Below are 17,014 nucleotides of genomic sequence, written 5' to 3'. Positions count from 1 at the left end.
ACCAAGTCCATATTATGGCAAGAACAGTTCAAATAAGCGAAGAGAAACAACAGTCCATCATTACTTTAAGACATGAAGGTCAGTCAATACGGAAAAAGTAATGATGGATTGTCGTTTCTCTTTGCTTATTTGAGCTGTTCTTGCCATAATAATCTTGCCATAATTGGTGTAATAGGTGTTCTAAAACTTTTGACCGGTAGTGTATACAGAATGTACAATATCACTGTGCGTGTGGTCACGTTTAACTCAGTTGGTGGAGCATGGCGCTTGCAAAGCTAGGGTTGTGGGTTCGATTCCCACGAGGAACAGTACAAAAAAAGTATGAAAATGTCTGCACTCACTACTGTAATTCTCTCTGGATAAGAGCGTCTGCTAAATGACTAAAATGTAAATGTGCGAATATAAACTAAGCAAAAAAAGAAACGTCTTCTCACAGTCAACTGTGTTTATTTTCAGCAAACGTGTAAATATTTGTATGAACATAACAAGATTCAACAACTGAGACATAAACTGAACAAGTTCCACAAACATGTGACTAACAGAAATTGAATAATGTGTCCCTGAACAAAGGGGGGGTCAAAATCAAAAGTAACAGTCAGTATCTGGTGTGGCCACCAGCTGCATTAAGTACTGTAGTGCATCTCCTCCTCATGGACTGCACCAGATTTTCCAGTTCTTGCTGTGAGATGTTACCCCACTCTTCCACCAAGGCACCTGCAAGTTCCTGGACATTTCTGGGGGGAATGGCCCTAGCCCTCACCCTCCGATCCAACAGGTCCCAGATGTGCTTTATGGGATTGAGATCCGGGCTCTTTGCTGGCCATGGCAAAACACTGACATTCCTGTCTTGCAGGAAATCACGCACAGAACGAGCAGTATGGCTGGTGGCATTGTCATGCTGGAGGGTCATGTCAGGATGAGCCTGCAGGAAGGGTACCACATGAGGGAGGAGGATGTCTTCCCTGTAACGCACAGCGTTGAGATTGCCTGCAATGACAACAAGCTCAGTCCGATGATGCTGTGACACACCGCCCCAGACCATGACGGACCCTCCACCTCCAAATCGATCCCGCTCCAGAGTACAGGCCTTGGTGTAACGCTAATTCCTTCGACGATAAACGTGAATCCGACCATCACCCCTGGTGAGACAAAACTGCGACTCGTCAGTGAAGAGCACTTTTTGCCAGTCCTGTCTGGTCCAGCGATGGTGGGTTTGTGCCCATAGGCGACGTTGTTGCCGGTGATGTCTGGTGAGGACCTGCCTTACAACAGGCCTACAGGCCCTCAGTCCAGCCTCTCTCAGCCTATTGCGGACAGTCTGAGCACTGATGGAGGGATTGTGCGTTCCTGGTGTAACTCGGGCAGTTGTTGTTGCAATCCTTTACCTGTCCTGTAGGTGTGATGTTCGGATGTACCGATCCTGTGCAGGTGTTGTTACACGTGGTCTGCCACTGCGAGGCCGATCAGCTGTCCATCCTGTCTCCCTGTAGCGCTGTCTAAGGCGTCTCACAGTAATTTATTGCCCTGGCCACATCTGCAGTCCTCATGCCTCCTTGCAGCATGCCTAAGGCACGTTCACGCAGATCAGCAGGGACCCTGGGCATCTTTCTTTTGGTGTTTTTCAGAGTCAGTAGAAAGACCTCTTTAGTGTCCTAAGTTTTCATACCTGTGACCTTAATTGCCTACCGTCTGTAAGCTGTTAGTGTCTTAACGACCGTTCCACAGGTGCATGTTCATTAATTGTTTATGGTTCATTGAACAAGCATGGGAAACAGTGTTTAAACCCTTTACAATGAAGATCTGTGAAGTTATTTGGATTTTTTTACGAATTATCTTTGAAAGACAGGGTCCTGAAAAAGGGACGTTTCTTTTTTTGCTGAGTTTAGTATTGGAGAAATAGAGATTTCTTCAAAGGCCATGGAAGCTGTCCCCCTCCTTCACCAACATCAGCAGGATTTAACGTCACACAGACAGACACAGTATGATTAAGGCTACCTGTGGTGACCTTGTCACTCGTCATGTGTACAGTTGCCAGAAAGGAAGGAAACTGCTTAGTGATTTCACCATGAGGCCAATTGTGATTTTAAAACTGTTACAGAGTTTAATGGTTATGATATAGTTACTCCAAAATGCTAGCCTAAATGACAGGGTGAAAAGAAGGAAGCCTGTACAGAATACAAATATTCCAAAACATCCATCCTGTTTGCAACAAGGCACTTAAGTAATACTGCAGAAAATGTGGCAAAGCAATTAACATTTTGTCCAGAATACAAAGTGTTAAGTTTGGGGCAAATCCAACAGAACACATCACTGAGTACCACTCTTCATATTTTCAAGCATGGTGGTGGCTGCATCATATTATGGGTATGCTTGTCATCGGCAAGGACTGGGGAGTTAAAAAATAAATAAAAATAAACAGAATAGAGCTAAGCACAGGCAAAATCCTAGAGGAAAACCTGTTTCAGTCTGCTTTCCAACAGACACTGGGAGACAAATTAACCTTTCAACAGGACAATAACCTAAAACACAAGGCCAAATATACACTTGAGTTGCTTACTAAGACAACATTGAATGTTCCTGAGTGGCCTAGTTACAGTTTTGACTTAAATCGGCTTGAAAATCTATGGCAAGACTCGAAAATGGATTTCTAGCAACGACTTGACAGAGCTTGAATATTTTTTTTAAGAATTTTTCTTCCACTTTGACATTACAGAGTATTTTGTGTAGATCGTTGACCAAAAATGACAATTAAATCCATTTTAATCCCACTTTGTAACACAACAACATTTGGAAAACTTCAAGTGTTGTGAATACTTTGGAAAGGCACTGTAAATCCTCACTCCCCATTCCTAGTCCCTAGGTTGCACCGTCTCCATGGTGAAGAATATCAATGCCCTGAGCAGCTTGTGTCCCCTGTCGCCATGTAAACAGAGTGAGGCTCTGAATATGAATTCTTCACTACGGATGGCTGTTCTGCGTCGTTTACTCTTAACCTTGTTTAGCATAATTATCAAATGCTAATGAGTGCTGTGGGGTAACGGTGGGTTGTTTAGTCACATCACAGGGTGTTCCGTGTGTGTGTGTGTGTGTGTGTGTGACTTGTGAAAGTCAGAGGAAAGGGTTTGTTTTTCCAGGGGTCCTACAGGCAAGGAAGTAGTTGCATGTAGGCTGGCGGTTAGAGCGTTGGGCCAGTAAACGAAAGGTCGATAGTTAAAATCCCCGAGTCGACAAGGTGAAACATTTTTCGATGTGCCCTTGAGCAAGGCACTTAACCCTAATTCCTCCAGGGTTGCAGTTGATAATGGCTGACCATGGCTGTGACCATGCTTTCAGGTGAAGTTAAGGTATATGCAAACAAACACCTGCACATAATACCACACTTCTACATGAAAAAGGACAAATAGAAACACTCATTCTTATTTAGTGGCCAGGCCAGAGGGGAGAGGGTAGGACATGGTAATATGTACAGTATGCTAGTGAAGACATGTCACCTGAGGAAAGGTTCTTTCTGTGTTTCTAGAGGAACCGACCTGTTAATATAAGACTGGTCTGTTTGGTCTGGGTGTTTGCTTTTGGTGCTGGTTTTATTTTATGAAGACGAAACATAATCTAGTGCTGTAACTGGACAGATCTCTCCAAAACAACACCAATGCCAAAACAAACTGACAAAGCTATAGTATTTCAGATTACTCTTCCCCTCCCTAATCAACTCTTCTAATCCATGTATTCCACTCCTAACCACTTTCAACTAAACTGAACAAAAATATAAACACAACATGTAAAGTGTTGGTCCCATTTTTAATGAGCTGAAATAAAAGATCCCAAACATTTTCCATACCCACAAAAAGCTTATTTATCTTAAATGTTGTGCACAAATTTTTGTTTTTCATTTGTTTTCATCCCTGTTAGTGAGCATTTCTCTTTTGCCAAGATAATCCATCCACCTGACAGGTGTGGCTGATCAAGAAGCTGATTGAACAGCATGATCATTACACAGGTGAACCTTGTGCTGGGGACAATAAAAGGACACTCTAAAATGTGCAGTTTTGTCACACAACACAATGCCACAGATGTCTCAAGTTTCGAGGGTGCGTGCAATTGACATGCTGGCTGCAGGAATGTCCAACAGAGCTGTTACCATAGGCTGCCTCCAACGTTATTTTAGAGAATTAGACAGTACATTCAACCGCCGTCACAACTGCAGACCACGTGTAACCACGCCAGCCCAGGACCTCCACATCCGGCGTATTTCTGTCTGTAATAAACCCATTTTGTTGGCTGGGCCTGGCTCCCCTGTGGGTGGACCTGGCTCCCAAGTGGGTGGGCCTATGCCCACCCAGGCCCACCCATGGCTGCGCCCCTGCCCAGTCATATGAAATCCATAGATTAGGGCCTAATGAATTTATTTGAATTTATTGATTTCCTTCTAGGAACTGTAACTCAGTAGAGTCTTTGAAATTGTTTCATGTTTTGTTTATATTTCTGTTCAGTATAGTTTGAATAGGGTTCATGAATACATGGCATATGAACATAAAAAATAATCAATTTAGGGGAGTGCTACTGTGCTTTGTGTAACTCAATAAGGCATCTGAGAGGTCTGAGTGATGGTGAGTCTCTGGGGTCCTGACCAGGCTGTCATCGCCCTGTAGTTATCATGATGAGATCATGATGAGGTCACAGGCCTGTTGAAGTGTGAGAGGCAGAGAGCAGCATCATCACCTGCTAAAACTGGAACTAGAAAAATACCCTCAAGTCAGAATAGAACACTAGACAGGAAGCTTTGTCACAGGTTGATGTCATTCAGACCTGTTTTATGATACAACAGTTAAATATCACTAAAACATAATATTAATAAAATATTACTAAAGCTGTGAGGTTAATCTTGTATGTACAGAATTTGATATTGATATTTGACCCTGTTTGGATCACTTCCTCATCTAGTCGCAGGCTGACAAAGACAATCATGTTAACAAATGAAATGCTTGTCCGAGATCTGTTATACTAGATGTTAATTTGCTATTTTTTATCTTCTAATTCAGCCTGATCTCTCTCTCTGCCCTGTTATGTAAAAGACTGATTAACATGAGTTTGTCTTCTTCCTTAAGACCAGAGGGAGTAAGGATATACTGATTTACAGTATTGTACAATGTGTTGCTATAAGAATGTCAGCTGTGTTGTACAATGTGTTGCTATAAGAATGTCAACTGTGTTGTACAATGTGTTGCTATAAGAATGTCAGCTGTGTTGTACAATGTGTTGCTATAAGAATGTCAGCTGTGTTGTACAATGTGTTGCTATAAGAATGTCAGCTGTGTTGTACAATGTGTTGCTATAAGAATGTCAGCTGTGTTGTACAATGTGTTGCTATAAGAATGTCAACTGTGTTGTACAATGTGTTGCTATAAGAATGTCAGCTGTGTTGTACAATGTGTTGCTGTAAGAATGTCAACTGTGTTATATGTTCAGCTTCCGTGTTGATTTGTAGAGGGCAGCTACCCCCCGGTTGGAAACATTCCATTTTCTGTTTAGAATTCCGCAGAAGAACATTCCGGAGTAGTGGAAGAGCAAGACCCTGGGAAGCGGAAGGTTGTCACCTTGGCCTTGGCACTGCTGTCCGGCTCAGGGTCAGGGCTTGGGAACCTGCGGTGTCAGGAGCTCCTGTGGGATCACAACCGGGAATATTATGAGAAAAGGTGACTATCATCTCCCAGACATCCTATGCTTATATTTTTCTGCCATTTAACACTTTGTATCCCCAATCCCACTAGGTTTTCTCAGTGTGTGTCCCTCCCCCTTTCCCTTTACTATTTACACTCCATCCCCACATCCTGCTGCATCACTCTTTCCTTTCATTGTATCCCTCCATCCCACAGGTTCCACTTTACACATTCCCACAGGAGACTGCTGACCTGCCACTGACCCCTCTGACAAATAACATCAATCTGACAATTATATCAGCAGATGGAAGGAAGAAAAGAAGGATGTATTTATAGATGTATGGGTTTGGGATGCTTGGTGTGGTTACACTCCTTACTTCTCTATGTACCACAAAGCAGACATCCAGATGGGCAGACACATCACTCAGTTTCAGCAACACATCAGGGCACCTGAGCTGAGTGTGTGTTGGGGGCAGGCAGGGAGGGAGGGGTTGGGGGCATGCAGGGAGGGGGTTGCGGGCAGACAGGGTGCGTGGAGGTTGGGGGCAGGCAGGGTGGGTGGGGGGTTGGGGGCAGGCAGGGTGGGTGGGTGGGGGTTGGGGGCAAGCAGGTAGGGGTTGGGTGCAGGCAGGGCGGGTGGGTGGGGGTTGGGGGCAGGCAGGGTGGGTGGGTTGGGGTTGGGGGCAGGCATGGTGGGTGGGTGGATGGGGGTTGGGGGCAGGCTGGGTGGGTGGAGCAGTAATTTCAGTGACCCAAATTCCCCTCAGTCAGCCTAGACCAGAGGGACATCATAGGGATGTTCCACTGACACATTTTGGGGGTATATACAGTTGTGCCCAAATATATTGGCACCCTTGCACTTTTCTTAAATAATTCCCTATTTCTTCTAAAATGACTCACAAAAAAAAAGACGCTTTCGGAGCGCACCTCATTTTTAGTTTTTCAACAGAACCAATTTTAATCAAGAATATAAAGTAGCATGGACATAATGAATGTAATACTTGGTTGCACAGCCTTTGGCCAAGATAACTGTTGACAAATGCTTTTTGTAGCCCTCAGTGAGCTTGCTGCACCTTTCTACTGGCAATTTGGCCCACTTTTCAGAAGCAAATTGCTCTAATTCTTCAGTGTTTGAGGGTTTGCCCTCCACCAACTGCTGTTTCAGATCTCGCTATAGGTATTGTATGTGATTTAGATTTTGGCTGGCTACTCCAGAACAGTGTAGGATTTCTTGAACCATTCCTGGGTGCCTTTTGATGTGTGTTTTGGGTGATTGTCCTGCTGGAAGACCCACAACCTTCAATGGAGACCCAGTTTTTGGACACTGGTTTGAACATTGGACTCCAAATCACCTTGATAATCTGTTGATTTCATGATGCCTTGCGCACATTCAAGGCCCCCAGTATGCTACTAGAGGCAGCCCCCATGTTTGATTGTAAGTCGCTCTGGATAAGAGCGTCTGCTAAATGACTAAAATGTAAACGTAATTGTAGGGAGGGTGTCTTTACATTGAATGCTTAATTTGGTCGTCGGTAAACACAGCGCTTATCTGTGTTGCCAAAGAGCTCTAATTTTGTTTTATTGGTCCACAGAACATTTTTCCCAGGATTGCTATGTTTACCAACGACCAAATGAAGCATTCAAAGAAAACAACACCCTCCGTAGGGTAGGTTCGATAGTTTTGTGGCAACGCTTTGCTGCCTCCGGTACTGGGGACCTTGAACGTGTGCAAGACATCATGGAAACTCTCATAAACGTTTTCCTATCCATGCCAAACAATGCGTGCTGGCTGAATGCTTTTTTACACACACACACACACACATACACACACACACACACACACACACGCACACACACACACACACACACACACACACACACACACGTCATTACCGGGACTCGGGACCCACAGTAGGGAGAGGAGGAATGTGCAAACGGTACAGAACAATGGAGCGAGAGAATGAGAACAGTAAGGGAGGCTGGGAGGGACAATAACAGAGCCGTTCTTTAAATCTGGTATTGGGTGGGATTCAGATGGCAGCTGGACAGCATTCCTACAGACCTCATTAGAGTGGCAGTTAGTATGTGTGTGTATCTCTCTCTCTCTCTCTCAATTTCAATTCAATTTAAGGGGCTCTATTGGCATGGGAAACATATGTTTACATTGCCAAAGCAAGTGAAATAGATAATAAACAGAAGTGAAATAAACAATAAAAAATTAACAGTAAACATTACAAGAAAGACATTTCAAATGTCATATTTCTATATACGGTGTTCTCTCTGTCTATCATCTTTACACAATTTCTCCCTCAATCTGTATCACTCTTCCATCTCTCTGCTCTTTCTGTCTCTCCATCCACCTGTCTCTCCATCCACCTTTCTCACATTTTCTGTGCCCCTTGCCCCCCCTCTCTTTGTACCTCTCTCTCCCTTCCTCTCTCTGCGTGTACCTCTCTCTCCCTCCCTCTCTCTGCATGTACCTCTCTCTCCCTCCTTCTCTCTGCGTGTACCTCTTTCTCCCACCCTTTCTGCGTGTACCTCTCTCTCCCTGCGTGTACCTCTCTCCCTCCCTCTCTCTGTGTGTACCTCTCTCTCCCTGCGTGTACCTCTCTCCCTCCCTCTCTCTGCGTGTACCTCTCTCTCCCTCCCTCTCCCTGCGTGTACCTCTCTCTCCCTCCCTCTCTCTGTGTGTACCTCTCTCTCCCTGCGTGTACCTCTCTCCCTCCCTCTCTCTGCGTGTACCTCTCTCTCTCTCCCTCTCCCTGCGTGTACCTCTCTCTCCCTCCCTCTCTCTGCGTGTACCTCTCTCTCCCTCCCTCTCCCTGCGTGTACCTCTCTCTCCCTCCCTCTCTCTGCGTGTACCTCTCTCTCCCTCCCTCCCTCTCTCTGCTTGTACCTCTTTCTCCCTCCCTCTCTCTGCGTGTACCTCTCTCTCCCTCCCTCCCTCTCTCTGTGTGTACCTCTCTCTCCCTCCCTCCCTCTCTGTGTGTGTACCTCTCTCTCCCTGCGTGTACCTCTCTCTCCCTCCCTCTCTCTGCGTGTACCTCTCTCTCCCTCCCTCTCTCTGCGTGTACCTCTCTCTCCCTCCCTCCCTCTCTGTGTGTACCTCCCTCTCTCTGGGTGTACCTCTCTCTCCTTCCCTCTCTCTACGTGTACCTCCCTATCTCTGCGTGTACATCTCTCTCCCTCCCTCTCTCTCCCTCCCTCTCTCTACGTGTACCTCCCTATCTCTGCGTGTACATCTCTCTCCCTCCCTCTCTCTACGTGTACCTCCCTATCTCTGCGTGTACATCTCTCTCCCTCCCTCTCTCTGCGTGTACCTCCCTATCTCTGCGTGTACCTCCCTCTCTCTGCGTGTACCTCCCTATCTCTGCGTGTACATCTCTCTCCCTCCCTCTCTCTGCGTGTACCTCCCTATCTCTGCGTGTACCTCCCTCTCTCTGCGTGTACCTCTCTCTCCCTCCCTCTCTCTGCGTGTACCTATCTCTCCCTGCATCTCTCGGTGTTCCACTTGTTTCTCATTATTTACAAACAATCCCCCTCATAAAGAGGGTCTAGGGGACAAAGGAAATACCACATTCATCATTTCAGCCCATGCTCACTGTGTGTGTGTGTGTGTGTGTGTGTGTGTGTGTGTGTGTGTGTGTGTGTGTGTGAATGTGTGTGTGTGTGTGAGTGTGTGTGAGTGAGTGAGTGAGTGTGTGTGTGAGTTTGTAAGCCTGCGTATGTGTGTAGAGAGAAAGAGAGCGAGAGGCTGCTGGTGTGAGTGTGATCGGCTGGCCTGGTGAGCCATGCCGGGACATACAGTGGGGAAAAAAAGTATTTAGTCAGCCACCAATTGTGCAAGTTCTCCCACTTAAAAAGATGAGAGAGGCCTGTAATTTTCATCATAGGTAAACGTCAACTATGACAGACAAAATGAGAAAAAAAATTCCAGAAAATCACATTGTAGGATTTTTTATGAATTTATTGGCATATGATGGTGGAAAATAAGTATTTGGTCAATAACAAAAGTTTCTCAATACTTTGGTATGTACCCTTTGTTGGCAATGACACAGGTCAAACGTTTTCTGTAAGTCTTCACAAGGTTTTCACACACTGTTGCTGGTATTTTGGCCCATTCCTCCATGCAGATCTCCTCTAGAGCAGTGATGTTTTGGGGCTGTCGCTGGGCAACACAGACTTTCAACTCCCTCCAAAGATTTTCTATGGGGTTTAGATCTGGAGACTGGCTAGGCCACTCCAGGACCTTGAAATGCTTCTTACGAAGCCACTCCTTCGTTGCCCGGGCGGTGTGTTTGGGATCATTGTCATGCTGAAAGACCCAGCCACGTTTCATCTTCAATGCCCTTGCTGATGGAAGGAGGGTTTCACTCAAAATCTCACGATACATGGCCCCATTCATTCTTTCCTTTACACGGATCAGTCGTCCTGGTCCCTTTGCAGAAAAACAGCCCCAAAGCATGATGTTTCCAACCCCATGCTTCACAGTAGGTATGGTGTTCTTTGGATGCAACTCAGCATTCTTTGTCCTCCAAACATGACGAGTTGAGTTTTTACCAAAAAGTTATATTTTGGTTTCATCTGACCATATGACATTCTCCCAATCCTCTTCTGGATCATCCAAATGCACTTCAGACGGGCCTGGACATGTACTGGCTTAAGCAAGGGGACACGTCTCGCACTGCAGGATTTGAGTCCCTGGCGGCGTAGTGTGTTACTGATGGTAGGCTTTGTTACTTTGGTCCCAGCTCTCTGCAGGTCATTCACTAGGTCCCCCCGTGTGGTTCTGGGATTTTTGCTCACCGTTCTTGTGATCATTTTGACTCCACGGGGTGAGATCTTGCGTGGAGCCCCAGATCGAGGGAGATTATCAGTGGTCTTGTATGTCTTCCATTTCCTAATAATTGCTCCCACAGTTGATTTCTTCAAACCAAGCTGCTTACCTATTGCAGATTCAGTCTTCCCAGCCTGGTGCAGGTCTACAATTTTGTTTTTGGTGTCCTTTGACAGCTCTTTGGTCTTGGCCATTGTGGAGTTTGGAGTGTGACTGTTTGAGGTTGTGGACAGGTGTCTTTTATACTGATAACAAGTTCAAACAGGTGCCATTAATACAGGTAATGAGTGGAGGACAGAGGAGCCTCTTAAAGAAGAAGTTACAGGTCTGTGAGAGCCAGAAATCTTGCTTGTTTGTAGGTGACCAAATACTTATTTTCCACCATAATTTGCAAATAAATTCATTAAAAATCCTACAATGGGATTTTCTGGATTTTTTTTTCTCAATTTGTCTGTCATAGTTGACGTGTACCTATGATGAAAATTACAGGCCTCTCTCATCTTTTTAAGTGGGAGAACTTGCACAATTGGTGGCTGACTAAATACTTTTTTCCCCCACTGTACATCTTTTTTGATGGGTAGATGAAATGGTGTATAATCCCTAGGATTAGGGGTATTGAGTAACACAGGGACCTGGGCTTCTAATTTGCACTGGCAGCTGGAGGGCTGGACCAATGGATCATGTGTCGCTTGTTTGGGAGACAGTCAGGGGGTCTCGTGTGTGTTTGTGTGTGTCTCAGTCATGCCTGGCTGTCACATGAGGCTGAGGTCATCATCAGGCAATTACTGCTTGATGACTAGACTGAATGGCCACAGTGTTAACAGTGTTACCAACACAAACACATACTGATACTCAGACCCAAGCAACTGTACATCAGTGTCGAGAGAGAGAGAGAGAGAGAGAGAGAGAGAGAGAGAGAGAGAGAGAGAGAGAGAGATAGAGATAGAGAGATAGAGATAGAGATAGAGATAGAGATAGAGATAGAGATAGAGATAGAGATAGAGAGAGAGAGAGAGAGAGAGAGAGAGAGAGAGAGAGAGAGAGAGAGGGAGAATTACTACTCATCACTACTAATTGGGATGTTTCACTACTGGTGAACACTACATATCTCCTATTCAAATCACTACAGAACTCTCCCTTAATGACTACTGTGTAACTATTGAGCTTTTGGGTATCTACTACTTAAAACATTTTACATGTACATTTTAGTCATTTAGCAGACGCTCTTATCCAGAGCGACTTACAGTTAGTGAGTGCATACATTTTCATACCTACACATACCTACACAATTCCTACATGTTCACTATTTAATTCCTACGTAATGCCTACACATTATTGCTGTGTGCCTACTCAATCCCTATTGAATTATTGTGGGCATTTCTTTGTGTACAGTTGTGGTCAAAAGTTTTGAGAATGACACAAATACTAATTTTCACAAAGTCTGCTGCCTCAGTTTTGATGATGGCAATTTGCGTATACTCCAGAATGTCATGAAGAGTGATCAGATGAATTGCAATTAATTGCAAAGTCCCTCTTTGCCATGAAAATGAACTTAATCCCCCAAAAACATTTCCACTGCATTTCAGCCCTGCCACAAAAGGACCAGCTGCCATCATGTCAGTGATTCTCTCGTTAACACAGGTGAGAGTGTTGACGAGGACAAGGCTGGAGATCACTCTGTCATGCTGATTGAGTTAGAATAACAGACTGGAAGCTTTAAAAGGAGGGTGGTGTTAGAAATCATTGTTCTTCCTCGGTTAACCATGGTTACCTGCAAGGAAACACGTGCCGTCATCATTGCTTTGCACAAAAAGGGCTTCAAAGGCAAGGATATTGCTGCTAGTAAGATTGCACCTAAATCAACCATTTATCGGATCATCAAGAACTTCAAGGAGCTCAGGAATGGCAGCAGGCAGGTGTGAGTGCATCTGCACGCACAGTGAGGCGAAGACTTTTGGAGGATGGCCTGGTGTCAAGAAGGGCAGCAAAGAAGCCACTTCTCTCCAGGAAAAACATCAGGGACAGACTGATATTCTGCAAAAGGTACAGGGATTGGACTGCTGAGGACTGGGGTAAAGTCATTTTCTCTGATGAATCCCCTTTCCGATTGTTTGGGGCATCCGGAAAACACCTTGTCCGGAGAAGACAAGGTGAGCGCTACCATCAGTCCTGTGTCATGCATCCTGAGACCATTCATGTGTGGGGTCGCTTCTCAGCCAAGGGAGTGGGCTCACTCACAATTTTGCCTAAGAACACAGCCATGAATAAAGAATGGTACCAACACATCCTCCGAGAGCAACTTCTCCCAACCATCCAAGAACAGTTTGGTGATGACCAATGCCTTTTCCAGCATGATGGAGCACCTTGCCATAAGGTAAAAGTGATAACTAAGTGGCTTGGGGAACAAAACATCGACATTTTGGGTCCATGGCCAGGAAACTCCCCAGACCTTAATCCCATTGAGAACTATGGTCGATCCCCAAGAGGCAGGTGGACAAATTCAAGAGGCAGGTGGACAAACAAAAACCCACAAATTCTGACAAACTCCAAGCATTGATTATACAAGAATGGGCTGTCATCAGTCAGGATGTGGCCCAGAAGTTAATTGACAGCATGCCAGGGCAGATTGCAGAGGTCTTGAAAAAGAAGGGTCAACACTGCAAATATTGACTCTTTGCATAAACTGAATGTAATTGTCAATAAAAGCCTTTGACACTTATGGAATGCTTGTAATTATACTTCAGTATACCATAGTAACATCTGACAAAAATATCTCATAACACTTAAGCAGCGAACTTTGTGAAGACCAATACTTGCGTCATTCTCAAAACTTTTGACCACGACTGTAGTGTTGTCACTACTGATCACTACTGAATCGCTCCTGATCCTTTTTCATTTCCTACATAAACCCTTTTGAATTACTATTGAAAACTGACACATTTACTACTGTTTGCCTATTCAAAATCACTATTGACATCTTGTTTCACTACTGCAGCGTTTCCAAAACTAGGGGTCGCGGCCCCATATGGGGTCACCTGATTTGAAAATGGGGTCGCAAGATAAATAATCGTGTTTAGTTCATAGAACTGGGGTTACTTTGAGCTTTGTTGGAATACAATCACCCCGAGCCCTTCTTTGGTCAATTAGGGGTTTGTTGAAAAATTGAAAACCTTTTGTAAATAGAGAATGGGAAGCTAAAGGTATTTATGGACTCGGATTTGTTTGATGACAACAATATGAGACCATTTGAACAACTCAGAAATGAATTCAATCTATCCAATAAATGTTTCCTACTCTACTTACAAATAAGGTCACATTTTTCAAAATGTGTGGGAGAGAAGATCTACCCTCCAAAGTCTACTGAATTGGAAAAGTTTCAAGTTCTAATAACCCAACAATGCAAAAATCAAAATGAAAAAAAAAAACATGAGAAATAAGAACAAATATGAAGAACACAATAAATAAGTAAGCATACTATATACTAAGCATACTATATAGTACTATAAGCCTGTGTGGCTCAGTTGGTAGAGCATGGCGCTTGCAATGCCAGTGTTGTGGGTTTGATTCCCACGAGGGACCAGTACAAAAATGTATGGACTCACTGCTGTAAGTTGCTCTGCATAAGAGCGTCTGCTAAATGATGTAAATATACAAGTTCAGAAAACAAACTTATTGAAATGTTTGTCCAAAAGACACATAGCTAGTCAACTTGATAAAATCCTTAATAACTCCAGATCTTCTGTATGCCAAGGTGTAGAATTATGCTGGGAGAATGATTTGGGTGTACACCTCTCTCCTAAAACATACAGAAGATAGCCCTATTTGGTAAAAGACCAAGTCCATATTATGGCAAGAACAGCTCAAATAAGCAAAGAGAAACAACAGTCCATCATTATTTTAAGACATGAAGGTCAGTCAGTACGGAAAATGTCAAGAACTTTGAAAGTTTCTTAAAGTGCTGTCGCAAAAACCATCAAGTGCTATGATGAAACTGGCTCTCATGAGGACCGCTGGTAGTGTGCATGTGTATTTGTGAGTACTCATGTACATGCTTGAACATGTAGAGTCAATCTTAGGAAACACACATCTTCTTCCCTTCCTTCCCATATTCTAGGATGTTAATATTACTGTATGTGATGATCTATGAGAATGTATGAATTGCTTTTTTTTGTAAGGTGACATATTTATTGAATTTGTTGACAATAGAGCTGGAGAGAAAAATAAACCCCAAAAAAATCTATGTAAAAGAAATTGAAATTGAACGGGGGTTTTGTGAGTAACCTCCGGTAGCCGCTAGATGCGGTTGTAATAAACAGCTGTTTCTGTTTTCTTTCTACAAATGTGGCTCTATGTTTTGAACCGTTTAAGCTACAAAATATTATGACCCCATCACTGAAAGATAATACTCTAAGGAACACATACACTACCAGTCAAAACTTTGGACACACCTACTCATTCAAGGGTTTTTCTTTATTTTTACTATTTTTTACATTGTAGAATAATAGTGAAGACATCAAAACTATGACATAACCATATGAAATAATGTAGTAACCAAAAAAGTGTTAAATAAATCAAAATATATTTTATATATAGATTCTTCAAATAGCCACCCTTTGCCTTGATTGATTTGTAACAGACTCAAGCTAGCATGACGAAAACAGAGGATACATAGCTACATTTCAATGGGGCTAGCAAACAGCTAGGCTAAACACAATACCGTTTTGGCTAGCAATCTTTTTGATCTGGTAAAAGTTATATAAATGGCTAAACAACAACATGAAAGTATTCATAAAACATCGAGGAAAGTGAAGCTTACACATCGTGCCAGCATATGAGCTATGAAAGACAGGATGACGAAGGATGGAAGATGATCACATTCGGGATAGTCAAAAACAGTAGCTAGCTAACAGCATCCAAATTCTTCCTGCTTTTTCTTCTTCTGCGGTCGCGAAAAGCCGGTGTAGTCTGGCTGTAGTGTTGTGACTACTTACAGTGCATTCGGAAAGTATTCAGACCCCTTGACTTTTTCCACATTTTGTTACGTTACAGCCTTATTCTAAAATGGATTAAATTGTTTTTTTTCTTCCCCTCATCAATCTACACACTATACCCCATAATGACAAAGCAAAAACAGGTTTTTATAAATGTATTTATTAAAACATTTTTTTTTTTTTATATGACATTTACATAAGTATTCAGACCCTTTACTCAGCACTTTGTTGAAGCACCTTTGGCAGTGATCACAGTCTTGAGTCTTCTTGGGTATGACGCTACAAGCTTGGCACTCCTGTATTTGGGGAGTTTCTCACATTCTTCTTGGCAGATCCTCTCAAGCACTGTCAGGTTGTATGGGGAGCGTCGCTGCACAGCTATTTTCAGGTCTCTCCAGAGATGTTCGATCGGGTTCAAGTCCAGGCTCTGGCTGGGCAACTCAAGCACATTCAGAGACTTGTCCCGAAGCCACTCCTGCATTGTCTTGGCTGTGTGCTTAGGGTCATTGTCCTGTTGGAAGGTGAACCTTTGCCCCAGTCTGAGGTCCTGAGCGCTCTGGAGCAGGTTTTCATCAAGGATCTCTCTGTACTTTGCTCCGTTCATCTTTCCCTCTATCCTGAATAGTCTCCCAGTCCCTGGCACTGAAAAACATTCCCACAGCATGATGCTTCCACCACCATGCTTCACAGTAGGGATGGTGCCAGGTTTCCTCCAGACGTGACGCTTGGCATTCAGGCCAAAGAGTTCAATATTGGTTTCATCAGACCAGAGAATATTGTTTCTCATGGTCTAAGAGTCTTTAGGTGCCTTTTGTCAATCTCCAAGCGGGCTGTCATGTGCCTTTTACTGAGGAGTCGCTTCCGTCTGGCCACTCTACCATAAAGGCCTGATTGGTGTAGTGCTGCAGAGATGGTAGTCCTTCTGGGAAGTTCTCACATCTCCATAGAGGAACTCTGGAGCTCTGTCAGAGTGACCATCGGGTTCTTGGTCACCTCCTTGACCAAGGCCCTTCTCCCCCGATTGCTCAGTTTGGCCGTGCGGCCAGCTCTAGGAAGAGTATTGGTGGTTCCAAACTTCTTCCATTTAAGAATGATGGAGGCCACTGTGTCCTTGGGGACCTTTAATGCTGCAGAAATGTTTTGGTACCCTTCCCCAGATCTGTGCCTCCACACAATCCTGTCTCGGAGCTCTACAGACAACACCTTTGACCTCATGGCTTGGTTTTTGCTCTGACAACTGTGGGACCTTATATAGACAGGTGTGTGCATTTCCAAATCATGTCCAATCAATTGAATTTACCACAGGTGGACTCCAATCAAGTTGTAGAAACATCTCAAGGATGATCAATGGAAGCAGGGTGCACCTGAGCTAAATTCGAGTCTCATAGCAAAGGGTCTGAATACTTATGTAAATAAGGTTTATTTTTTTATTTTTTTATATACATTTGCAAAAATTTCTAAAAACCTGTTTTCGCTTTGTCATTATGGGGTATTGTGTGTAGATTGATGAGAGAAAAAGTAATTTAATC

The sequence above is a fragment of the Coregonus clupeaformis genome, chromosome 20 (assembly GCF_020615455.1).
Source record: "Coregonus clupeaformis isolate EN_2021a chromosome 20, ASM2061545v1, whole genome shotgun sequence".
NCBI classification, from domain to species: domain Eukaryota; kingdom Metazoa; phylum Chordata; class Actinopteri; order Salmoniformes; family Salmonidae; genus Coregonus; species Coregonus clupeaformis.
Note: the sequence above shows the minus strand (reverse complement) of the source record.